This window comes from Aotus nancymaae, unplaced genomic scaffold (assembly GCF_030222135.1).
Source record: "Aotus nancymaae isolate 86718 unplaced genomic scaffold, 86718_ANA_hifiasm-v0.15.2.pri h1tg000040l, whole genome shotgun sequence".
Classification (NCBI taxonomy): Eukaryota; Metazoa; Chordata; class Mammalia; order Primates; family Aotidae; genus Aotus; species Aotus nancymaae.
This window is the reverse complement of record NW_026988454.1, coordinates 8,228,278-8,254,630: the sequence shown is the minus strand read 5'-3', so window position 1 is coordinate 8,254,630 and position 26,353 is coordinate 8,228,278. Positions and strand designations below refer to the sequence as shown.

General features: G+C 44.2%; 1 protein-coding gene, 1 long non-coding RNA gene, 1 other non-coding gene and 1 pseudogene across 5 annotated transcripts in view; 1 reads left to right on the top strand and 3 right to left on the bottom strand.

Moving 5' to 3' along the window:
- Window positions 1-452: 452 nt before the first annotated feature.
- On the bottom strand, window positions 453-23,268 carry LOC105716611 (uncharacterized). Its single transcript, XR_001107321.3, has 3 exons — window positions 23,053-23,268; window positions 5,138-5,258; window positions 453-3,911 (listed from the first exon to the last, which is right to left on the bottom strand). It is a non-coding gene; the product is annotated as an uncharacterized LOC105716611 (long non-coding RNA).
- On the bottom strand, window positions 8,956-12,184 carry LOC105716576 (heterogeneous nuclear ribonucleoprotein H2-like; annotated as a pseudogene).
- Window positions 17,290-17,415, bottom strand: LOC135268587 (U4atac minor spliceosomal RNA). The gene has a single exon (XR_010336891.1). It is a non-coding gene; the product is annotated as a U4atac minor spliceosomal RNA (small nuclear RNA).
- Window positions 23,269-23,321: 53 nt separating the features above from the next.
- WTAP (WT1 associated protein) overlaps window positions 23,322-26,353 on the top strand; it is a 30,528-nt gene continuing 27,496 nt past the window's right edge. For 2 of the 3 annotated variants that reach the window (XM_012451331.2, XM_012451348.2), the window contains exon 1: window positions 23,709-23,894. The gene's annotated coding sequence lies outside the window, so the exon portion shown is untranslated. Of the gene's footprint in view, window positions 23,550-23,708; window positions 23,895-26,353 lie in introns of those variants that run through there. The other variant, XM_012451321.3, reaches the window with a different exon arrangement.

Here is a 26,353-nt window from a genome sequence, read left to right as displayed (position 1 = left end):
CCAGGCATGGTGGCATGGGCTACTCAGAAGGCTAAGTTGGGAGAATCACTTGAACCCGGGAGGTAGAGGTTGCAGTGAGCCAAGATCCTGCCACTGCACTCCACACTCCAGTCTGGGCAACAGAGCGAGACTCTGTTTCAAAAAACAAAGAAACAAAATTAGCTGGGCCTGGTGGCAAGCACCTGTAGTCCCAGCTACTCAAGAGACTGAGGCAAGAGAATTGCTTGATCCTGGGAGGGAAAGATGGTAGTGAGCTGAGATGGCGCCACTGCACTCCAGCCTGGGCAAAAGAATGAGACCTTGTCTCGCAAAAAAATAATAATAAAAAGAATCCAATAAAAAAATTTAGAAAAAAAACAAAAAAATTTTGACTCCCCAAAACTTAACCCCTAATAGCCTGCTGTTTACCGGCAATAACATAAAGTTTGTACACCACAGAGAGGACAATAACGAAGTTGATTAGCATATATTTTGCATGTTATACGTATTATATACTGTGTTCTTACAGTAAAGTAAGCTAGAGGAAGTAAGAAAATCAAGGAACAGAAAATATATTTACTGTTCATTAAGTGGAAGTGAATCATCATAAAGGTCTTCATCCTCCTCATCTTTATGGTGAATAGGTTGAGGAAGAGGAAAGGTTGATCTTGCTGTCTCAGGACAGGCAGAGGCAGAAGAAAATCTACATATCAGTGGGCCCATGCAGTTCAAACCCATATTGTTCCAGGGTCAAGTGTATTGCTGTCTCTTTTAAACCTGTGTATCTCTGTGCCTTTAAACAGCTGCCACTCCCTCTCCCACACTCCTCACACCCAAAAGAATTGACCCCAGCTTTATCTAATTAGAGCCCAAGGTTTGAAACTTTTTTCTTCCTTCTGCCCCTATGCAACTTCCCAACTTATCCATCTCCTCAACTCCTGATTGGCCTGCTGCCCCATCTCTTACACATGATTCTGGTCATCAGGTCATCACTCTTGGACCTGAAGCTTGACACTGCTTCTCTGCCCTGACCTTGGTCCGTTTGCCCCTTAGATTACATTTGTTTTGTAGCCTCAGTGAAGACCCAGCTTCTTGGAGTTTCCCTTGACAATGGACCAGCTGACTCTTCCCAAACTGGTCTACTGAAAGACTCAAACTTGCTGGGGACCCAGGAAACCAAAAGAGAAGGGTTGTCCCATAATGAGAGTCTGGAAGAGCCCTCCGTAAGATCCCTTCATGAGGACTTCCTGCAACATCCTGCCTCCTTTATGGACATAAACACCACCTCTTCCCATTACTATTCCGGGTAAAAGCAAAACAAAACCAAACAAAACATGGTCACTACATTCTATGTAAGGGGTGGGATCTGTCATTAAACTGCCAACTTCTAGTTCATATCCCAGGATTTGTCACAGAGTAAGACTGATTTCATGTGCACAGCTCCAAGAATGACTCTCAAGAGCTACTCAAGCTACTTAAGAGTGGCCCAGACCACTGAGGGCCATGAGCAAGCATAAGGATCTTGGCTGGCCCAATCTCCAGGCCAGCACAACCCAGGGGCTGTGCCCCACACTGTATGTCTACTCGGAGGAGCCAAAATAGGTACACAGGAGGCTTAGCCTCACACACCACCCAGGTTCATGCCAGAACGTGGTCCACTGGGAACAGTATTGACATCAGAGTATTTCTGGGAACTTACGTCCCATCTCAGGTGACTCCCAGGACTCTATCCATCCTGGTCTGCATCACTCTCCTCTAGTGCCAGCTTACCTCTGCATTTACTCCTTGGTGAGAAATTAGATGAAATCACATAAAATAAGACTTCATTTTCATGCTAAAGATACTTAGTTTGAAAAACTAGCCAGCTGTCTGTTGGTACAAGAGGTGAGCCACTAAAAACGATCACTGTTCAGTTAGATGTGGACAAAACAAATATATAAGAGTGGGACAATTATTAAACATTTAACGGATCAGATTGGTTTGCAGGTATCTTTAAGTTCTACTCCACTTTTGAGAACTGATGGAAATTAGAGACAACATATTACTAGCATGGTGATGTGGTAGTTCCAATAATTTTCTGCTTCTTCATATGAATGCATGTCCATGTTTTAAGTCAAAATGCACTGTTAACATGTGTGGCATGTTAACATGTCCCACTCCCACCTTTTGATGGCATGGATAAGAAGACGTGGTCTCTAAGTACTAAATAAAGAACAAATATCTCTATGAGTGCACTTCGAAAGTAATGTTTAAATGTCTGGTCTCTGGGATATAATATCTTTGTTAAACTCCGACTTTTCATTGACCTGATTTTCATGTAGGTTCAGTCTAAGCTTTCCAAATCAAGCAGAGACTTAATTTTCTTTTTTTTTTTTCTTTTTTTTGAGACAGAGTCTTGCTCTGTCACCAGGCTGGAGTGCAGTGGTGCAATCTCGGCTCACTACAACCTCCGCCTCCTGGGTTCGAGCGATTCTTCTGCCTCAGCCTCCCAAGTAGCTAGGACCACAGGCTCGTGCTACCACGCCGGGCTAATTTTTCTGTATTTTTAGTAGAGACGGGGTTTCACCATGTTGGCCAGGATGGTCTCGATCTCTTGACCTCGTGATCCGCCCGCCTCAGCCTCCCAAAGTGCTGGGATTACAGGCGTGAGCCACTGCACCTGGCCGAGACTTAATTTTCTTAAGCTTCCCTGGAACACAATGTAGGTTCTCAGCTTTTAGACTGAAATCTAGGAGACAAATTCTCAGTGATGGGGTGGTCTCTAAAGCCATGAGAAAGAGTCCACTTAAAGCAACTGTCAGGTAAAACAACAGGTAAGATTTCCCTGTGTTCCACTCACATGCCACCACTGTGAGCAACACAAATATAACCCCATACTTGCTTCCTCTCCAGGCCAATCCCTGGAGATGAAAGAAACCATGGTGAGCATGATCGAAGAGGAGGAGCAGCAGCAGAACACAAGACACTAGAGAAGACACCTGCCAGCTGCGAACGTCTTTCTCCCACTGTAGGCTGCTGCCCTGCTAGCGGCCTGTGCTGAAGAAGTCTTGACTTTAAATCACTTTCAGAGTTTTGGTTTTCAAATGGGAACAAGCATTTTGGATAGTAGATTGAGCCTGTGTTCTGACTTCAAGAGATTTTAAGACTTTTTATTACTAAAGAACACATATTTCTTAAAAGGTCATGGGACCACACTGGGCATGATAGCACATGCCTATAGTTCCAGCTACTTGGGAGGCTGAGGCAGGAGGATCACCTGAGCCCAGGAGTTTGAGGCTGCAGTGAGCCATGATCATGGCACTGCACTCCAGCCTGGTGACAGAGTGAGACTCTGTCTCAAAAAAAGTCATGGCACCAGCATTTGACCCAGGGACAAAGAAAAAACAAGCCCATGAAGCAAACGGAATGACTTCTTGGGCAATGAAGGAATATCACTTCATGGTCTCATCCCATGAGTCACTGTTATTCATTGTGTAATAGTCACACATCAGTGCTATGGGGCAATCTCAAAATCTCCCACATTTTTGGTATTTGAATAGTATCCAAGATTTCTGGCTCAAATGTGAACTTTTTCCCCCCAATTTGCATATTATATGAGTCATTCCAGTGGGGAATTTAGGAGAGAACCTGTGCTCTTCCCCCTCTTGTCAGAGGATCACCCACCCCCAGTCAGCCCAAGTGTAAACTTTACAGTTAGAAAGTGCTATGCACAGCTGCAGTTTGGGATATTAAAGACTTTTTATGGTTTCCTGAGTTGCCTTCAGACATTTCTTGATGTTCCTTTAGAAGTATTAAGAGTAACACTAGTGGCTTTAAAGATAGATTCCTGCTTCTCCACAGTCTGCATTCCCATCACAGTCTAGTGCAGGGTTCCTTGGCTTCCACTTCATGGCTTCATTCTCCTCTAGGTCCTTGGCTTCCTCTCCATCCAGCTAGCAGAAGGCAAAGAGAGTGAGAAAGGTTGTTGTGGGGTAGAAAGAGCATACATCCCCTCTGCCCACACATCCCTCTGCCCACATTATCTGGAGCTCAGCTACATGGCCACATTCTGGCCATACCTCTGTGACCAGGCAGAAGAGGAAATGGATTTGGTGACTATTTAACAAGTATCTGCCACAAAAAATTTATTAAGGTTTCTGTAAATGGTAATTATTAAATGTTAAGATATCAATTAATATTCACAGACTATCAAGAAACGTTATGCCACAATTCTATTAGTCACTTTCTAAAGAATTTAGACATGCAAGAAATGCACACTTTAGCTGAATGCCTAATGACGAGTTGTTAGGATCAATACTTGCTCAAATCCAAATATTACCATCAGCGAATGAACTTCTGAAATTCAAGAATGAATCTGAAGTTTTATTCAAAATAAATTATTAAAACATTTAATAGTAGTTTAAAATTAATTAATTTTAAATACCTGACATAATTTCTCAGCATGTCAGCCACTAGACTACTGCTAAGGTCACTGTAGAACTATTAGTGAGATGAAGTATAAGTGTTGTATGTGTTATTGCAAGGGCAAAATCCCGTAATATTAAATAGTTACTGTGAAAGTTAATTTTAGTTTTTCTATTTTTAAAAATTAACCATTATACAATCATGGCTGAAAGTTAATTTTAATATTTAATGTACAAAGATAATTATTAAGAACTTTTAAAAATCTAAATAAGGCCAAAAATCTAAATAAGGCCAGATGTGGTGGCTCATGCCTGTGATCCCAGCACTTTGGGAGGCCAAGGCAGGTGGATCACTTGAGGTACGGAGTTTAAGACCAGCCTGGCCAACATGGTGAAACCCCATCTCTACTAAACACACAAAAAAATTAGCGAGGAGTGGTGGTGCACGCCTGTAGTCCCAGCTACTCGGGAGGCTGAGGCAGGAGAATCACTTGAGCCTGGGAGGCAGAGGTTGCAGTGAGCCAAGATCACACTACTGCACTCCAGACTGGGCAAGAGAGCAAGACTCCATCTCAAAAAAAAAAAAAAAAAAAAAACCTAAATAGGCTGGGCATGATGGTTCATGCCTGTAATTCAAGTGCTTTCAGTGGCTGAGGTAGGAGGATCACTTGAGACCAGGAGTTACCAGTCTGGGCAACATAGCAAGATTCCATCTCTACAAAAAATAAAAATTAGTCAGACATGGTGGCACTCACCTGTATTTCTAACTACTCAGGAGGCTGGGATGGAAGGATCCCTTCAGTCCAGGAGTTAGAGGCTGCAGTGAGCTATGTATTCCACTGCCCTCTGGCCTGGGGGATGGAGTGAGACTCCGCTCTGTTTAAAAAAAAAAAAAAAAAAAGCTATTAGTTAGATAACTTTAAAAAGACCATTATGTTCTTTTGAATCAACAAATGTGTATATGAATTTAAATAATGATATTAATCAGAATGAGAGATGTATTTAGCTCATTTAAAGTTATTGTATAATATATACATTTATATTTCAATTGATGGAATTTCAGCAAATACAGAACTTAAGAATATTTTCACTCCATATTCTATCTATTGACTAGATACTGAAAATAATATAAATGGCATGGCATGTTTATGACTGATGATGTTACCCTGTTGAATATGATAGCAACCTAGGCTGTTACATAATCACTCATCTAGCACAAGGTCAGGGACAGTCCAAATGACATTAAAATGGTCACGACTCCAGCTCTCCGAAAGTCAAGGCTGAAGTCACAGATTTTAGAAAACTACCTATGTCAAAGCTTTGCCATAGTTTATCCTTAAAACACTTATTAAATATATATTATCTTTTCTGTGCCTTCTAATAAGATTCCTGTATAGAGTAGACGTACCTATCTGCTGACATTTATCCTGTGTATCTTGCTTATTCCCTAATTTCAGTATTTGAAGCCCCTGAACACTTCCTGGCCCTTGCCAATCCCTCCTTTAGGGGCCAGATTCGTGCCTGTCCTGGCTTGCACTTGCAGTCCTAGATGGAACATAACCAGCTGGTGCACACACAGCTCCACTGCCTGCATTCTCTCACTGCTCAGCCCTGCTCAGAGAATGGACCTCTGAAAACATTTGTTTGCCCGAAATGTGCCTAAGTTTTCCCTGCCTTCTGGCCATGGCCTTAGACAGACAGCCCAGTCTTCCTTATTAAGGAAGCCTCTGGGGCCCTGATGATCTCCACGGCAGTCCCTTTTAGCCACCTCCTACCCAAATCTGCTGTCATTACCATCTACCCATTCCCCTGTCAGGGGCAGTGGCACTACTCAAACTTACTGGATCGTTTGGCTAATTAAGCATTTTCTTTTCTCACTTTTTCCTAAAGAAAAGAACAAAATCTTCTTGCCCTGTATCTAAGGTTTTTCTGACCAAGAGGAAGACTTGTTTTTCAGTTCCATGGTTTATGGGTATAAAATAAGGATGCCCCAAATAAGGGACCTTATTTTTATCGTATCAGTCTGATGAGCTTAAACATACTTCATATTACATTATCTGAAGTTAGTTGTGCCTTTATGTTGCTAAGCGTTTGTAGTAGCTAACACATGTAATTCCACTGCTTTGGGAGGCGGAGGAGGGAGGATTGCTTGAAGCCAGGAGTTCAAGACCAGCCTGGGCAGCAAAGTGAGACCCTGTCTGTATCAACAATTTTTTTTCTTTTTTTGGAGACTGAGTCTCACTCTGTCACCCAGCCTGGAGTGCAGTGGTGCAATCTTGGCTCACTGCAACCTCCACCTCCCAGGTTCAAGTGATTCTCGTGCCTCACCCTCCAAAGGAGCTAGGACTACAGGAGTCTACCACCACACCCAGCTAATTTTTGTATTTTAGGTAGAGATGGGGTTTCACCATGTTGGCCAGGCTGGTCTCAAATTCCCAACCTCAGATGATCCACCCACTTCTTCGGCCTCCCAAAGTGCTAGGATTACAGGCAAAAGCCACCCTGCCTGGCCTACAAACATTTTTTTTAAAAAATCAGCCAGTAGCAATATAGGGAGACCTCGCCTCTACAAAAAAAAAAAAAAAAAAAAAAAATGAAAAGAAAAGAAAGAGCCAGGCATGGTGGTGTGTGCCTTGTAGTCCGAGTTACTGAGAGGCTGAGGTGGGAGGATCACTTGAGCCCAGGAGGCAGAGGCTGCAGTGAGTTGTGATGACAACACTGCACTCCAACATGGGCAACAGAGCAAGACCCTGTCTCAAAAAAAAAAAAAAAAAAAAACTGGGTGTTGTGGTTATGTGCCTATAGTCCCAGCTACTCAGGAGCCTAAGGTAGGACTGGTTAAGCCCAGGGGTTCGAGACTGCAGAGAGCTCTGATTGCACCACTGCACTCCAGTCTGGCCAACAGTGAGACCTCATCTTTAAAAAAAAAAGGGCTCTGGCTAGGCATGGGGCTGATGCCTGTAATCCCAGCACTTTGGGAGGTGGGGCAGGCAGACCACCTGAGGTTGGGAGTTTGAGACTAGCCTGAACAACATGGAAAAACCCGGTCTCTACTAAAAATACTAAATTAGCCAGGTGTGGTGGCGCATGCCTGTAATCCCAGCTACTCGGGAGGCTGAGGCAGGAGAATCACTTGAACCTGGGAGGCAAAGAGCCAAGATCGTGCCATTGCACTCCAGTCTGGGCAACAAGAGCGAAACTCCATCTCAAAAAAAAAAAGGGGCTTCTGTTTTTGCATGTATGTATGGAAATTCTGTTGTGTGTGTTTCCAGGAGTGGAAAAAGAAATCGGCTTACTTCATGTAAATTGAGGCTTTACCTCTTTTTTTTTAAAGGAAGATTTAACAAGTTTCACTTAGTACAATACTTCTAAATGGAAATCACAAGGAAAGATTTAAACCAAAGCCTCAGAATTCCATACAATGACATGAAAAAACTCCTGAAGTATTAGTATTACATCTTAAAATTGTCCCACATCTTTAAAAAAAAAAAAAGTAGGCTGGGTGCGGTAGCTCAAGCCTGTAATCCCAGCACTTTGGGAGGCTGAGGCAGGCAGATCACAAGGTCAGGAATTTGAGAACAGCCTGACCAACATGGTGAAACCCCATCTCTACTAAAAATACAAAAATTAGCCGGGCGTGGTGGCACGTGCCTGTAATCCAGCTACTCCAGAGGCTGAAGCAGGAGAATTGCTTGAACCAGAGGGCAGAGGTTGCAGTGAGTGAGCTGAGATTGCGCCACTGCACTCCAGCCTGGGCGACAGAGCAAGACTCCGTCTCAAAAACAAAGTAAAAGTGTACACTCACATGCCTTAGAGGATATTAAACCAAAAAGCTAGAATTAACTAACATGCCAAATGTTTTCACTTTCAATCACAGACGCAGCCCCTATATTTGAGTTTTAAGAAAAGCCTATTTTTCAACATGCATCCAAAGTTTTCAATTTGTGGTATAAGAGCAACATTTAACATAAGTGAAACTGCATCAACTTAAATATGCTTACTGCTTAGGTACACTCCTAAAACATAACTAATTTGAGGAAAGCTGAAAATTATTTTAACAGTTATGGTCAATACTGAACTTTGTTATTATGTCCTGGATGAATGTTTCACTTTTCAAAATTACTGAGCTCAAAGTTTTAAAATAACTTCCACTTTTACAGTAAGCATGAATCACAAGCCTGTAATGCAAAACTGTTAAACTTTTGTTTTCTTTAAAAAGGAGAGGCCAGGCGCGGTGGCTCACGCCTGTAATCCCAGCACTTTGGGAGGCAGAGGCGGGTGGATCACGAGGTCAGGAGATCGAGACCATCCTGGTCAACATGGTGAAACCCTGTCTCTACTAAAAAAACAAAAATTAGCTGGGCATGGTGGCGCATGCCTGTAGTCCCAGCTACTCGGAAAGCTGAGGCAGGAGAATTGCTTGAACCCAGGAGGCGGAGGTTGTGGCAAGCCGAGATCGCGCCATTGTACTCCAGCCTGGGTAATAAGAGCGAAACTCCATCTCAAAAAAAAAAAAAAAAAAAACAAAAAGAAAAGAAGCTGACCAAGAGTGATCAGAATAAATATTTCCCATTTACCCATCATACCAGATACACTAAACATTCCTCCCACTCTATTGAAGTCCTATAAATGCACAGCTTTTGTATCTGGAGTAGCTCTTTGGTGCCTCTTCTCTACCTAAGCAAGGTTTGACTGACAATGACTGGAGTTTTCCTCTAGAGTGTGGTCATATCTGCTCATACTGCTCTGACCACCATAACCACCTGCATAACCACCACTCAGCTGCTCTGACCACCATAACTACCTCCATAACCACCACTCACATGGCTCTGATCACCATAACCACCTCCATAACCACCACTCACACTGCTCTGATCACCATAACCACCTCCATAACCACCACTCACACTGCTCTGATCACCATAACCACCTCCATAACCACCACTCACACTGCTCTGATCACCATAATCACCTCCATAATCACCATAACCACCTCCATAATCACCATTCAGCTGCTCTGATCACCATAACCACCTCCATAACCACCACTCAGCTGCTCTGATCACAACCACCTCCATAACCACCACTCACGCTGCTCTGATCACCATAACCACCTCCAATAATCACCACTCACACTGCTCTGACTACCATAACCACCACTCGCACTGCTCTGACCACCATAACCACCTCCATTAATCACCACTCACACTGCTCTGACTACCATAACCACCACTGATACTGCTCTGACCACCATAACCACTAATCACACTGCTCTGACCACCATAACCACCTCCATTAACCACCACTCACACTGTTCTGACCACCATAACCACTTCCATAACCACCACTCACACTGCTCTGATCACAATAACCACCTACATAACCACCACTGGCACTGCTCTGACCACCACAACCACCACTCAGCTGCATAACTAGACTGGCTGGATAAGCCTATGCCTCCCATCATCTGGCTACCATAAGCAACACCACTTGCCTCTGCTGTAGAATTCAAAAAAAGTTCTACATAGCTGTGATCATAACCCCCCCCGACATACTTGTTCCTGCAGCATTTAAAAACATCTCCACATATCTGTGCTACATATTAGCTTTGTCTTTTGCCACAGCTGCCACAGCATCTTGGTGAGTAGCAAACTCAGCATCTGCCTTATCAGTAAACTCTGTCATCAGGTCCAATTGCAATATGTACTCTCATAGGGTTAAGAGGTGAATAGAAATTACATCATTCTCAGTGGCTCTATAAGGTAACACCCTCATGTGTACACAGTGCCCTGTGGTGCTCTGGAAACCAGACCCACTAACTCACTATCTATGATCAGACATTCCTGAAAAATAGTAATTGTGGTCTTTTCCAAATCTATCAAACCTAAAACCATATCGATCATAATAGCCACAATAGCCATCATAGCCTCTATGTCCTCCACCATAGGGACCCTGCCTCATCCTTTCAAACCCAGCTCCTCTGCCAATGCTACTACACCCTCGGCCAGCCCCTGGCCTATCATTGGGACCTGGCCTATCATTGGCCTGGCCACTGCACAGCCATGAGCTTTTGAGGGAGATCATAGTAGGTTTGAACTTCAGCTTGGCTACTCTTTTGAAGATTTCAATGTACCTGGGCCCTATTCTTTCCTTGTGTTTCTTCAGTGTCTTCTAAGCTATCTCCTGCAAAGCAAAGTGCACACAGGCTTCCCCTGTGCTTCTGCCCTGAAAGTCCACTCACAGTGTCATCCCATTTGGCACAATTTCCAACCCTGAAAAGAAATGAACAATCTCTTCCTTGCTACAGCCAAATGGGAGTTCTCTAACCCAGACGAAGCCATCGCTGGCAGTATCAGGGCTATTCAAACCTGTATGCTTCAATACCCAATCCATGTCAACATTGTTAGACTTGAATACTTCAGCGTATCTGTGTCTCATGGTTTCTCTGTCTTCAGAGTCAGTTTCACTTCATCTGTGGATTCAAGTTGAACAAATGCTTCACCACTTGGTCTGCCTTCTCTGTATCGATGAAACAAATACCTGATCTGCCATTTTGCATTTTGCAATCAGAGAAGTGCATCACTTCATTGTCTGAGCAGGACCAGGGTAAGCCCCTGACCTTCGCCACGAACCCCTCCCTGCCTTCCGTTCTCAGCGTCATGGCGATTGTTGGGCTCTTGGTAGCAAGTTTGGCACAATGCAATTTTGGTGTAGCAGGCAATTTTCCTCCTTCTGCCCTCAAAGGGCTATAGCGAGACTACAACCAGAACTACTTCTGCTCACATAAGCAAGTGATCACATGAGCACACCGGCTTTACCTCTTATCTGTGCTGTCATCTAACTTTGTGCCTCTGCTGTCCCATCTGTCAAATAAGACTAATACAGGCCCTTACTTCCCTAGATATTGGGTTGTGAGGACCAAAGAAACATCATTCCCCATCTCTTTCTCTGCCTATACCTTTTCCTCCATTCTTTTTCCTCTCCAGAAACCCAGTGACCTTGGACTTCCCTGAGTCCCACACTGGATGATGCATTACATGCTGACTCTTCCCTCCTAGGGAAGATGAGCCTGGCGTCCATCGGGAACAGACTAGCACATTTCATCAGTCCCTTCTCCTGACTATACACCCTCTACATCCCTCCCCAGGCTGGGCCTGGGTAGTGACCTTTTAAGAACCAACATTGATTGACTTGACTTCTACAGCAGGCTCAACGGCACAGCCTTTAGATGTTTTGCTCTCCTTTCATCACCAGGTGGTGCTCTTTCCCACAGTACTAAAAAGCAATTCCTGTTTCTCACTTTGTTGAAAAGGTGTGCCCAGATTATGATAAGCTTATCCTGGTGTCCCGTCTAATTAATCACATCACAGCCCACTGGTGTTTTCATCAGAAGCCTTTGCTGGAGTGGATGGGGGTGGGCTACAGATTCTTCTCTGGTGTCCAGCTAGAGTAGAGCAGTTACTGTCTAAAGGTTTTCTGTCTTGGTAGACTGCCTCCTTTCCTGGACCTTCGGTTATAGAGAACAGGCTTTTGCTGGGGGCTGTTTTTTGTCTGTGCTTGTTGGTGTTTACAGATTGCTGGCTTCTGGGATATATGAGGCAAAAACAAAACAAAGGGAGTCACTCCTATGTCAGTCCTTGGGTCTGAAGTCCGTAGCCAGTTTGCCTTTCAGCCTTCTTCTGCTTATTTTATAAACTCAGGATTTTTAGCTGTACTTGGTGAGAGGAACATGGAAAAGTATGTCTAGTCCATTTTCCCAGGAGTGGAAATCTCCCATAATTAGAAAGGGCTTGTTGTGTAGGAGACAGTTTTTTTTTTGTTTGTTTGTTTTTTTGAGACGGAGTTTCACTCTTGTTACCCAGGCTGGAGTGCAATGGCGCGATCTCGGCTCACCGCAACCTCCGCCTCCTGGGTTCAGGCAATTCTCCTGCCTCAGTCTCCTGAGTAGCTGGGATTACAGGCACGCGCCACCATGCCCAGCTAATTTTTTTGTATTAGTAGAGACGGGGTTTCACAATGTTGACCAGGATGGTCTCGATCTCTTGACCTCGTGATCCACCCGCCTCGGCCTCCCAAAGTGCTGGGATTACAGGCTTGAGTCACCGCGCCCGGCCAGGAGACAGTTTTGATGAGAACCAAAGATGTGTGGCAGAGGACCAATTAGGGAGCCACTGTTAGTCCACAAGAAAAGCTGAAGACAGGCTGGGCACAGTGGCTCACACCTGTAATCCCAGCACTTTGGGAGGCCAAGGCAGGCAGATTACGAGGTCAAGAGATCAAGACCATCCTGGCCAACAGGGTGAAACCTCATATCTACTAAAAATACAAAAAAAAAAATTAGCTAGGTGTGGTGGTGTGTGCCTGTAGTCCTGTTTTACCTAATAAAAAACCCAATAACTGGCAGTCCCTTGGTGAGTTTGGAAGATTAACAAGGTCATCCAGGATCCAGGGACTTTCCATTCTTAACTCTGAATTCCCAGCAGCCTGCTTTCATTTTCCAACTTGTTGCCTCATCATCACAAGATGGTTTCTATAGGTGCAAGCATCACAGCCTCTCACAGCCTAGTAAGAGACAAGAAGGAAGGGAGGGGGAAAACATTTCACCTTGTGTGCTTCTCTCTTCTTGGGAAGGAAAACTTTTCTCAGAAGTCCAGAGAGATTTCCTCTGATTTCAGCCAGAACTGCTCAACTGGCCAACTCTGCCTGCAAGAAGACTAATCACCATCACTGTTTGGTAAAGACCATAATAGCCATGCTTGCCTTAGACCAGGGGTTCTCATTAAGGGCATGAGGAGAGGGGGCAGTATTGAAAACATAGGAAGGAACACTTTCAGTTGTCACATAAACAGAGGTGCTATTGGCACCTAGTGGGTTGGTGTAGGGATGCCAAATGTCCTAAAATGCACAAAATACTTTTGCATAAACACAAACTGTCGTGTCCAAAATTCCAATAGCACACTTGTTCAGAAACATTGGCTTACACCAGGCATAATTCATCTCCTGGCCTCAAGACACTATGACTCAAACACAATCTAGAAGTTCCTAGATTGTGCAAGAGGAGGAACATGGCTCCCAGCAGTGTGTGCCATGATACCCCCGCAAATGTTGGAAGGAGTGCAGCAATGTCCAGTCATTCTAGCATGCTAAATCCTTTTCAGAAAGCTGCTGTTATTTGTACTGAATGGGCAACCAGGAAAAAATTACAGGGATCAGGATAGGGAAATTACATGCAAAGGATGCCTTTATTTTTCCTAATGAAGGGATTTTTTTCCAGTAGTTGGACAAGTCTGTTTCCAAGAATAACTGACTGAGTTACCCATACCTCTGTTACCTCTGTTGACTAACGAATGCTCCTCACTCCCACCAAGGAGTTCAGAATATTTAAAACCTAACTCTATTTTTTTTTACCATTATTATTTTTGAATGAGAGACAGGGTCTTGCTATGTTACCCAGGCTGGTTTTGAACTCCTGGGTTCAAGCACTTCTCCCACCTCAGTCACCCAAAGTTCTAGGCTTATAGGCATGAGCCACTGCACCTAGCCATAAAATTATTATTTTTAATTGACACATAATTACTGTACATATTTTGGGGTAGACTGTGTTATTTCCATACATGTATACAATGTGTAGTGATCAAATCAGGGTAATTAGCACATCTATCACTACAAACATCTATTATTTCTTTGTGTTGAAAATATTCAAAATCTGCTCTTCTATTTGAAAATATACAATAAGTTATTATAGTTACCCTACAGTGCTGTAGAACACTAGCACTTATTCCTCCCATTTAGCTGTACTTTTCTATCTGTTAATAACCTCTGGCTGTCCCCTCCCTGCCTCCACCCTTTCGAGCCTCTAGTAACCACTATTTTACTCTCTACTTCTATGAGATCAACTTTTTTAGCTCTCACATATGAGTGAGAACATGCAGTATTTATCTTTCTGTACTTGGCTTATTTCACTTAATGTCCTCGTATGGCTAATAGTATTATCATTCTTTCTTTTTCTTTCTCTCTTTATCTGGAATAGGATCTCTCCCCTCTGTCACCCAGGCTGCACTGCAGAGGTGCATTCATAGCTCACTGCAGCCTTGAACTCCTGGGCTCATGCAATCTTCTCACCTCAGCCTCCAAGTAACTGGGACTACGGGCACATACCACCATGCCTGGCTAATTTTCATTTGTTTGTAGAGACAGGGTCTCACTTTGTTGCCCAGGCTGGTCTCAAACCCCTGCCTTGAGCAATTCTCCCACCTCAGCCTCCTAAAGTGCTGGGATTACAGGCATGAGCCACCATGCCTGGCCATATATACCACATTTTCCTTATACGGTCATCTGATGATGGACGCATAGGCTGAGTCTGTATGTAACTTGGCTATTGTGAATGGTGCTGCAATATACACAGGAATGCAGATATCTCATCAACATTTGGATTTCTGAAATAATATTTTAATAATAGTCTAGTTATGACAGCAATCTAATTATTATTATTTTATTTATTTTTTTTAGAGGCAGAGTTTCACCATGTTGGCCAGGCTGGATTAGAACTCCTGGCCTCAAGTGATCCACCTGCCTCAGCCTCCCAAAGTGCTGGGATTACAGGTGTGAGCCACTGCACCCGGCCCTATTTAATTACTATTATTATTTTTAAACTTAGAATCTTAGTAGAAGTCTTTGTGATCTGCAGAGATTAGATACATTGGGTTGATATGGTGCATTGCTGCTCACAGTAAAATCTTGTAAGTCAGTGTAAAATCCACTAGATAAGAAAAAGGAGGCTAGAAAGTTTGGTTTGGCTTCCCTCTCTGTAAAACCATGAATCTCTATGCTTGACACAAACTAAGGTAAATAAGTAATGTTTCTTAGGCTAATTACTAAAGGTGACCAGGAGATAACCTGGCACAGAGGAGTAGAAAGAGCATTCCAGACAGAAAGAATGGACGAAGCAGAGATACTAACATGACATGGTCATAGTCACACCAGATGTGAGCTCTTGCGAGCATCACAGATTAATATTAACTCTTTTAACCGACAACTCTGATAATCTCTCCAGGATCCCTGGATTTCTGGGTGCCAACAACAAAAACTAGCATTACTACAAATAATTTTCTTTTTCCCTCGGTACTTCTGCAATAGATTGAATGTTTGTGTTCACCCAAAATTCATGTTGAAATCTTAACCCTCAATGTGGAGGTAGGAGGTGAGGCCCTTGGGAGGTGATCAGGTCATGAGGGTAGAGCCCTCATGAATGAGATCAGTGCCCTTATAAAAGGGATCCCATAGAGCTCTCGTTTCCTCTTTCCACCACACAAGAGATAAGAGAAGTCAGCTAGGTGCAGTGGCCCACACCTGTAATCCCAGCACCTCGGGAGGCTGAGGCAGGTGGATCACGAGGTTAGGAGTTCAAGACCAACCTAGCCAACATGGTGAAACCCCATCTCTACTAAGAATACAAAAATTATCAGGGCATGGTGGCATGTGCCTGTAATCCCAGCTACTCAGGAGGCTGAGGTGGGAAAATCACTTGAGCCCAGGAGGTGGAGGTTGCAGTGAGCTGAGATCACACCACTGCACTCTAGCCTGGACGACAGAGCAAGACTCCATTGGGGAGAGGGGGAGCAGGAAGAGAGACAAGAGAAGTCAGCATTCTGCAACTCAGAAAAGAGCCCTCACCAGAAATGTTGACAACCTCATCTCAGACTCCCAGCCTTCAAAACTGTGAGAAATATATTTCTGTTGTTTATAAGTCGCCTTGTCTATGGTACTTCATTATGCTCTGAATGGACTCAGACACCTCTCAATTAATATTTTATTAGGTGATTCCTAAATCAAATTAGTAGGGTTAAAAGTTATAGGCTATGGGTCAGGTGCAGTGGCTCATGCATGTAATCCCAGCACCTTGGGAGACAGAGGCAGGCAGATTGCTTGAACCCAGGAGTTTGAGACCAGCCTTGGCAACATGGCAAAACCCTGTTTCTACAAAAAATACAAAAATCAGCCAGACGAGGTGGTTTGTGCCTGTGGTCCCAGCTCCTGGGGAGGTTGAGGCAGGAGGATCACCTGAGCCCAGGACGTGGAGTCTGCAGTGAGCCAAGGTCATGTGTATCTCACTCCAGCCTGGGCAACAGAGCAATACCTTTTCTTAAAAAAAAAAAAAAAAAGTTATAGTCTAAGTATTAGGCTGATGGCAAAAAAGTAGCCAATTCACGTAATCTTGACCTGACTAGATAGTATGGCTTTTTTTGTTTTGTTTTTGAGACAGAGTGTTTTGCTCTGTCCCCCAGGTTGGAGGGCAGTGACACGATCTCGGCTCACTGCAACCTTCGCCTCCTGGGTTCAAGCAATTCTCCTGTCTCAGCCTCCCAAGTAGCTGGGATCACAGACATGCATCACCACCCTGGCTAATTTTTGTATTGTTTTAGTAGAGACAGGGTTTCACCATATGGCCAGGCTGGTCTCGAACTCCTGACCTCAAGTGATCCACCCGCCTTGGCCTCCCAAAGTGCTGGGATTACAGGCGTGAGACACCGTGCCCAGCCCTGTACGTACTATTTTTTGAGACAGTCTTGCTCCATCAACCAGGCTGGAATGCAGTGGCACAATTTTGGCTCACTGCAACCTCTGCCTCCCGAGTTCAAGCGATTCTCCTGCCTAGCCTCTGAAGTAGCTGGGATTACAGGTGCCTGCCACCACACCCAGCTAATTTTTGTATATATTTTTTTTAAGTAGAGACAAGGTTTCACTATGTTGGCCAGGCTGGTCACGAACTCTGAACCTCAAGTGATCTGCCTAACTCAGCCTCCCAAAGTGCTGGGATTACAGGCATGAGCCACCATGCCTGGCCTGTATGTATTTTTTAATATAGTAATATGTAAACAACTTTGTGTGTGGAAAAGCCATTTTTCATTTTTCCAAAAACTGCACCAAGGTAAAGCAAAGCTCTAGTTAATTTTGGTGTGTTGTGCAGGAGTTAGCAGTACTGCTCTCACTAGGCACTCATTGGACAGTAGTGCAACCCCAAGAAAAGGATGGTTGTAACTTTCATCATGTGTTGGTTATTTTATTTGAAATGGTGACTTTAAGCTGGTTAGATATTGATAGAGAATACAGTATGCCTAATTCAGCCATTCATTAAATATTTATTCCTTATAGTCTCTTGACTTTTGTTAGCATAATTAGATTTGCACAACAACCCTTTCTCTTGTATTCTCTGTAAACTAGAGGTTGTCCCACTCCTACTGATACTAAATTTGATGGTTTGGTTCAAATGGTGACCACCAGATGGCTCTGCTACAGAGGTGTATTTTTTTCTTTCTTTCTTTCTTTTTTTTTTTTTTTTTTTAAGAGACAGAGTCTCTCTGTGTTGCCCAGGCTAGAGTGCAGTGGCATGATCTTTGTTTCCTGCAATCAACCTCCACTTCCCAGGTTCAAGCGATTCTCCTGCCTTGGCCTCTGCACTCCCAACTACTTGGACTATAGGTGCACTACTACACCCAGATACTTTTTTTCTTTTTTGTATTTTTAGTAGAGACAGAGTTTCACTATGTTGGCCAGGCTGGTCTTGAATCCCTGACCTCATGATCCGCCAGCCTTGGCCTCCCAAAGTGCTGGGATTACATATGTAAGCCACTAAGCCTGGCCTGTGTTTTCTTGTAAGTAGCCTACAGAGTGACACTTTGGTGGCATTTCCCAGCAATCTTTCACCTAAAGATTTTAAAGTCCATTCATTGATAGTCCCTGTTTGAGTCAATTATTTCATTAAGGTTTATATCATGTGTTTTTTTTTTTTGTTTTGTGTCGTTTTTTGAGATGGAGTCTCGCTCTGTTGCCCAGGCTGGAGTGCAGTGGCATGATCTTGGCTCGCTGCAGCCTCCACCTCCCGGGTTCAAGCAATTGTTGTGCCTCAGCCTCCTGAATAGCTGGGACTAGAGGCATGCACCACCACACCTGGCTAATTTTTGTGTTTTGTGTTTGAGATGGGGGTTTCACCATGTTGGCCAGGCTGGTCTCGAACTCCTGACCTCAAGTGATCCTCCTGCCTTGGCCTCCCAAAGTGCTGGGATTACAGGCATGAGCCACTGCACCTGGCCAGTTATTTTCTAATTCTATATTGTATTGTACACTTATTAGCTGGCATCCTATAGTAAAGAGTTTTTCCTCATCAACTGGGGATAAACCACATTCTTTATTTTTTAAAAAAAGGCAAAATAGGATGGGAGCAGTGGCCCATGCCTGTACTCCGAGTGCTTTGGGAGGCTGAGGTGGGAGCATCACTTGAGCCCAGGAGTTCAAGACCAGCGTGGGTAATACAGCAAGACCACATCTCTAAAAAAACAAAGAAACAAACAAGCCAAAAAACTTTGCCACGTATGGTGGCAAGCACTTGTAGTCCCAGCTTCTGAGGAGGCAGGAGGATCACTTGAGCCCAGGAGATCAAGGCTGCAGTGAGCCATGTTTGTGCCACTGGACTCCAGCCTAGATGGGAGAGCAAGACTCTATCTTTAAAACAAAAACAAACAAAACAAACAACAAACAATAGGGTAAATGCTATCTCCTTTTAATAACTAATTTTCAGAGTAACAAACTGGTACAATAGTCACTACCAATGATGGAAAAATAGTTTCCCTCTTCTCATTCTCTCTTCTCTATACTAGAGAGTAGATTTTTATTTATTCAGTATTTGCAGTCAATAGTATTCATTTTCTTTTTGATGCTAAAACTGTCCTAAATTTGGCCTGTGAGAGATCCTAACTCCCACGTCTCTAAAATTTATTTTTGAGAGACTGAAAATACAAATGGACAATGGCCACAATATACATAAAAACAGAATTCTGACCCATTACCTGCAACAACTAGCCCAGTAAACCAAGCATTTATCTACCATAAGTGCTGTACTCTCAGCCTAAAAGCCAAACCTGCTATCAACCAGACTTGCAGTAAGGCAAACTGCCATCTCTGGTGGCAATCCAGGAAGCTAAATAGTAACTTCTATGACATCAGCTCAAAATGACCAGGGCTTGATTAAAAATTAACAGCTTCCCTAATTTTTGTCCCCAATTTTAGTTTATGACCATCCAGAGAAAGTCAAATATGCTCCTTTAACCAAGCCCATGGGATGCCAACTTCTAGTTAGTTTCCAGCTTTCCCATGCAACAGCTTCCCATCAGGCATTCCTGTGAAACCTTCCCTTGTCCACCACAAAGCTTTTCCACTCCTCTGCATGCCTTTGAACCTCTGCCAAAACATAAGTGATGGTGCTGACTCCCTAGCTACAGCAAGTTCTCAATAGACTCTGCTTTTCTTTTTGTTTGCCTTGGCTTATTTCCACATTTTATTGAGGTATAATTTACATGCAATAAAATGCATCCTTTATAGTGCCACAATTTAATGAATTTTGAAAAATGTATATAACTCTGTTAACCAGGACACAGAACATTTCCATCACCCCCAAAAGTTCTCCCATCTTCCTTTCCAGTCAATTCCTTCTCTCTTCCCCTTCTAGCCAACTACCGATCTGCTGTCTATCACCGTGGATTAGTTTTGTTAGTTCTCCTAAATACTGTTGGCATAGCCTCATTGGTCTAAGCACTTCCTTTGCATTCAGGCACAATGAAATACCTGGCTCAACTCGTTTTTTTCTCAGCCCAGAGCTGGAATCAATCAATTCTCCAAGGAGCTCTGGATCTCTTTAGTGGGAAATGGAATTCAGAAACCAAGATCTGGGTGTTAGATGTGCTCATTGTTACTGTAGGGTGACCTTGCCTGTACATCCTAGTTTACCTGGGACTGTTCCAGTTTTAACTTGAAAGTCCAGCATCCACAGAAAACCCCTCAGTCCATGGTAAACTTGACCAATTGGTCACCCTAGTACTTCTAGGCACTTTCAGTGCACAGAACTAGGAAATTTTATTTTGCAGTTTAAATTTTTTTTCTTCTTTCTTTTTGATAGGGTCTACAGCCCAGGCTGGAGTGCAATGGTGAGATCACAGCTCACTGTAACTTTAAACTCCTAGGCTCAACTGGTCCTCCAATCTCAGCTTCCCAAGTAGCTAGGACTATAGGCACAGGCTACCACCCCTGGCTATTTTATCTGTATTTTGTAGAGCCAGGATCTTGCTGTGTTGCCCAGGCTGGTCTTGAACTCCTAGGCCGCTTTGGCTTCCTAAAGCACTGGGATTACAGGTGTGTGCTACTGTACCCAGGCCTGCAGTTTAAACTAAATATTACAGACTTTTTTTTCTGAACTTCTTAAAATTTTTTATATTAGTTTTTTTCAGGATCAATGAACTTCTTAAAAATTGTTTTAAATTAAAAAAAAAAAAATGGAGACAGAGGTCTCACTATGTTGCCCAGGCTAGTCTCAAACTCCTGGACTCTAGTGATGCTCCTGCCTTGGCCTACCAAAGTGCTGGGACTGCAAGCATCAGCCACCCAGCAGTTCAAACCAGTGTTGTTCAAGGGTCAACTGTGTATCCTATGATGAAAAAAATGCAAAGGAGCTTTCAGCTTCACTAATTGATTTATGATTGACTAATACTGTTGCTGTGGTTTTCAAACTATGTACTGTATGTGACATGATGGGATAACACAAGTACTTTAATGTTACTGTGTACAAAGACTTCCAGTGTATGAGAGAATGAGCTATAAATGCAAGATCAAAGTAGTTCAGAAAAAGGCCAGGTGGCTGAGGCCTGCAGTCCCAGCACTTTGGTAGGCCAAGGCAGGTATGCAGATTTCTGTCTGCAGAAAGGTCTATGTCTGCAGAAGGTCCTACATCCAATCTCCTGCATATAAGGAGGAAAGACTACACTATCTCAACACAGATACACTACTAGAGGACTGTGTTCCAAAGCCCCGAGGGGCCGGTTGTGGTGGCTCACGCCTGTAATCCCAGCACTTTGGGAGGCCTAGGCAAGAGGATCACCTGATGTCAGGAGTGAGCCTAGCCAACATGGTGAAACCCCATCTCTACTAAAAATACAAAAATTAGCCAGGGGTACATGCCTGTAATCCCAGCTACTCTGGAGGCTGAGGTGGGAGAATTGCTTGAACCCAGGATGGGGAGGTTGCAGTGAGCTGAGATTGTACCACTGCACTCTAGCCTGGGCAACACAGCGAGACTCTGTCTTGAAAACAAACAAACAAACAAACAAAAAAAAACAAAAAAAAAAAAGCCGGGCGCGGTGGCTCACGCCTGCAATCCCAGCACTTTGGGAGGCCGAAGCGGGTGGATCACAAGGTCAAGAGATCGAGACCATCCTGGTCAACATGGTGAAACCCCGTCTCTACTAAAAATACAAAAAATTGGCATGGTGGCGCGTGCCTGTAATCCCAGCTACTCGGGAGGCTGAGGCAGGAGAATTGCCTGACCCAGGAGGCGGAGGTTGCGGTGAGCCGAGATTGCGCCATTGCACTCCAGCCTGGGTAACAAGAGCGAAACTCCGTCTCAAAAAAAAAAAAAAAAAAGCCGTACTTAAGAGTTTTCATTTGTTTCAGTTTGCTTTCAACTTTGGGGTTTGTCTACTTTTTTATTTACTTGTCAACTATGTAAAACTAAAAGTTCAAAGAGAAGTCTTGTTTCTATCTCCTCTCCACTCTTGCCCACCATTCTTTATAGGTAACTATTTTAAGTTTCCAGGATATCCTTCCAATCCCTCCTCCCAAAATAAGCACATATACATAAATATGCATGTTAAATATAAATATTTTTATATATTAAGATATATAAAATAAGCAACACATGGTTATTTTCTGAATCTTTTTAAGGGCTGCATTGTATTCTATTGGATGAATGCACCATTACCTATCCGTTCCCTATTAATGGATATTTAGGTTATCACTAACTTTTGCTATGACAAATAGCACTGCAATAACCTTGTATACATATTGTTTCCATGTGTAGAGCTGTACCTTCAGAATAAGGTTAGGGTTAGAACTGCAAGGAGTAAGAATAAACAGATGTAATTTTGTATGCCACAGAATTTGAACCATTTTTCCACTCCCACCAGAAAGGTAATTTCAAAGTGTATTTCCATTGTAAGTGAGGCACAGCATCTTTCTATGTTTAAGGACCATTACTGTATTTTTTCTGAGAATTATTTGTTCATGTCCTTCCCCATTTTCTCCTTTGGATTTTGGACTTTGTGTTTTCAATTTTTGAGAGTTCTTGTGATACAAGTTGCAAAGACTTTCTCCAGGCTGATCTGATTCACGGCGAATATACTATGACCATCTGGAGTGTACTTTAATCTTATCCCTATAAATCACCTTACTACAAGACACTCCTTTGGGGATAAACAGGTTTGATAAAGCCGGCTAAGGGCAGACCAATCGAAAGAATTACGTGATCCTCTAGTAAGTGTTTAGGTTCTTCAGGTAACATCGTCCTTACTCGGCGATACCGATGGCGCAGTCTTGCTTCAGGGAGTCTACTTGACTTGCAGGACCCCTTTGATTGGGTTCACTAAGCCCCTCAGGGCCGCCTTTCCCTCGTTAGAGTTAGCAAGGCGCCCTCAGTGCCGCGGTCACAGCGCAACCTCCGACGCCAGAGAACAATAGCTCCTCGATAAATCCCCAGAGACGTCAAGGAGGAGCAAACCCGGCGGCCAAGCGGCTACGCCTTACGACAGAAGAGAGGGAGGGCATCGGTTTCTAAGTTCTCAAAACTTACAGGTGAGCTTCTGCTAACCGTAAACGCTCCCGGCTCGCCGCCCACGGCCTCTCTTGAGGTAGCACCTGGTCCTCCGACGCGCGGAAGCATCAAGGATGGGCGTCGCGACTACAGAGCAGCCAATCACGCGCCGCCTTCGCCCAGATCCCTCCGCACGAGGCCGTCCCGCACCCGCAGGTGGCCCCGACGAGTGCGTCCATCAGCAGCCACCTTCCCTTCCCGTGATGCCCCGCGGCTAACCTCCGACCTCGCCGGCCCGCCCCTCCAGCCGCTTCCCTTCCCGCCCCCACCGCGTTCGCTGAGCTCCGGCGGCCGCGGGGGCTCGCGCTAGGCTCCTGGGAAAAGACGGGGTGTGTTACCGGGGAGCAGCTGCTCCACTGCGCCTCGAGGCCCCGATCGGGCTAGGCCGGCGGCCGCCCTCCCCTCACTTTTCCTCTGCTGGCGGGGGCCCGGCAGCGGGCGAGTGACCGCGGCCACGCCTGAAAGGCGACTCTTCGGTGAGTGGGCCAGAACGCGAACATGGCGGAGCGGTGAGGCTGGCGGGAGGCGGCAGGCAGCGGCGCTGGCAGGCGGCGCGTTTGGGCCGGGCTGTGGGGCGGGGCGGGGCGGAGCGGGGCCGGGCGACGGGGCGGGGCCGGGCGGCGAGGCCTGGTTTCCTCCCTCAGCGCCATTTTGTGGCAGCGAGACCTGCAAATAAAGGGGAGCGTTGGGGTTGTGGCGGGATTAGGAGCGCGGCGGAGCAGTCCGGCTGCGCGGCGGCCCGGGGGACCCGGGCTGTGGGGCGAGCGGTGCAGCCTCGGCCTCCGCGACTGGCGGTGCCGGCGCGGCTTCCGTCAGGAGAGGTAGGTGCGGGCCGGCTGGCGGGAGCGGCCGCGGGGGATCTCCGGGGCCTGAGGGCTGGGGCGCGGCTGCCCCGGGCCGGTAAGGGGTGGGCAGGGCCGGAAGGATCACTCAAGCCCGGAGCGGCACCGGTCTCTCGTAATCCGCTCTGTCTTCCCGCCTGCGGAAAACACTTCCGCCACCCCGAGGCCATTTTACCTCCGTCCTCGGTCCCCGGGGCCCGGGGTGAGACGGGTGCTCAGGCGATCGGAGAGACCGGCCATTCATGGAGGCCGAAGGTTGCCCTCCCCGGGCTGAGCGGCGGCGCTCGTCCTTTCCTCGCCTAGGTGTCGCCCCCTCCACCTCCCTCGGGCCTCTCCCGAGAACCTGGCGGCACTAACGAGTTCAGCAAGAAAAAAAAATCGTTCGTTCCCCATATTTCGTGTCACGCAGTAGGTTGTTACTGCAGATACGTTATCTTGTAGATTTCCATTTTTAAATGAGTGCATGCATTCTGAGGAAAGAAGCTGAATTATTTGCAGATTTTCGTGAAATCCAAGTCTCACCTTGGATCCCTGTAAGACAGTTTTATTCGATAATTTTTTTAACCGTTTTTCATAAGTCAGTGTACATATAGTAGAAGCCCAAGTTCTTGTTTTGATAAGGAAGAAAGTCATTTGGTGGTTTGATCCCAAAGGACTATCTTAATATCCTGAGATTATGTAAAATATATATATATATATATTATTTAGTAGGAAAATACTTCGGTGATTATGTTACAATTGGAAGTTGTATTTGTGTCCATTTTATCTAGTTTTTAATTTAGTTAATTCCATTGCTTCGGAAGATATATGGACATCATAGATCCATCACAAGTTCTCGTTTTTTGTATTTTAAAATTTTGGCTGTTAAGTTTTTTATGATAAACATATTACGGACATTTAAAACCATAATTTAAAACTCTGAACAAAAAATATTTTCAAGGTGGGTACATTTTAATTCATTCAAGTAGCATCTGATTAGGCAAGGGAAGTGAGGAAAGATTGCAGTCCACAAGTAGGCTTTTAATAAGGTTAAGGTTACATTTTAAGGGTTTGGGTAGGTGTGTTTCTAACAGTGCTTTTAGATCTTAAGGTATCTTAAGCACACACATAGTTTAAAAGGTAAGTATTTTTACGTACTTTTTCAGTGGCAGAATTTGGACGAGCTGCCGAAATGTCTTAACTCCTAGAGGATGAAAGTAATAATAGTATGTCCCAGGCACTGCTGATTTTTACTTGGCTCCTTTATGTCTAGCTTTTCCAATTCAACGTTGAGTCATGTTTGTTCAAAATATTTTTGTGTATTGTCTGTCAGAAGCTGGTAGAGATGAAACAGAAAATGTGTAATAGCTCTATGATGTGGAGATAAGCATTGTCACAATTTGTACGGTACATTAAAGCATCCAAGATCTCTTACGGTCTTGTATGTAGTATTGGATCCCCTTGAGTATGTTTAGCAGTTTTGATCATTATATATTTCTTGTTCTTCAAAATTGTATGTTAGTAGGTCCTTCAGCAAAACAAGACTGAAGATAGTATTTTGGTTTTATTCTTGTTTTTACTTTTTAAATTATTTCCAGTGCACTTTGCTGCCTCTGAATATTTTGTTTCTTGTAGTTACTAAGCTTAACCCCGAAAAACTTCTCAGTCTCTTTACAATAGTATACTTCACTGTGTATGTAACAAGGTGTTCCATCTGACTAGAACATGCTGTAAATATTTTCTGCCTTTGAAGATGTAGTTAGTAGAATTTAATTTTTTCCAAGTGCACGTGAAAGTTGCCTTTTATGTTCATATTTTATTTGAAAAATCTGTTATTTGTATAGCATGTTTATTGTACTGAAAGCATTACTATTTGCAGCACTTTGAGACAGGCAAAATTATGTTTTGCTGACTTGGAAACTGCAAGGGTTAAATGACTTACTCAAAATCACACATGACAGAGGGTAAGGAAAAGGTGGCCTTTCAGTTCCTGATCAGTACTGTGCTACTACAGTGTCTGAAGATTGGTTTCTTACATTCAGCTATGATTTGTTTCACCAAGGTACCGTGCTTTCTTACTGAAGTTGGCTTGGCTGGCGCTTGCCTCTGTTCAGAGGGAACTGAGTTGCCTAACTTTATGATGCTGAGAGCCAGGAAGCTACTGGGATCTGGGATGCTAGGCACCTAGGCAGTCTAAACTGAACTCCCTACTAAGCTGTTTTTCTATGTTAAGGAATCAAGAGTAGATGGTGGTCCTGATATTCTAAGTTTGAGATATATTATCTCTAAATTATCTACATAAATAACTGAACCTTTACGTAATTTAAAAAGTAATTATCATGTTACCACTTTTTTGAGGGGCAAATTCGAGGCCCTTACCCCCAATGTATTAATTAATAACTGTTTTAATCACCTACTGACTCACAGTCATTTTCATCCTGGAAAATGGGAACTAAGTT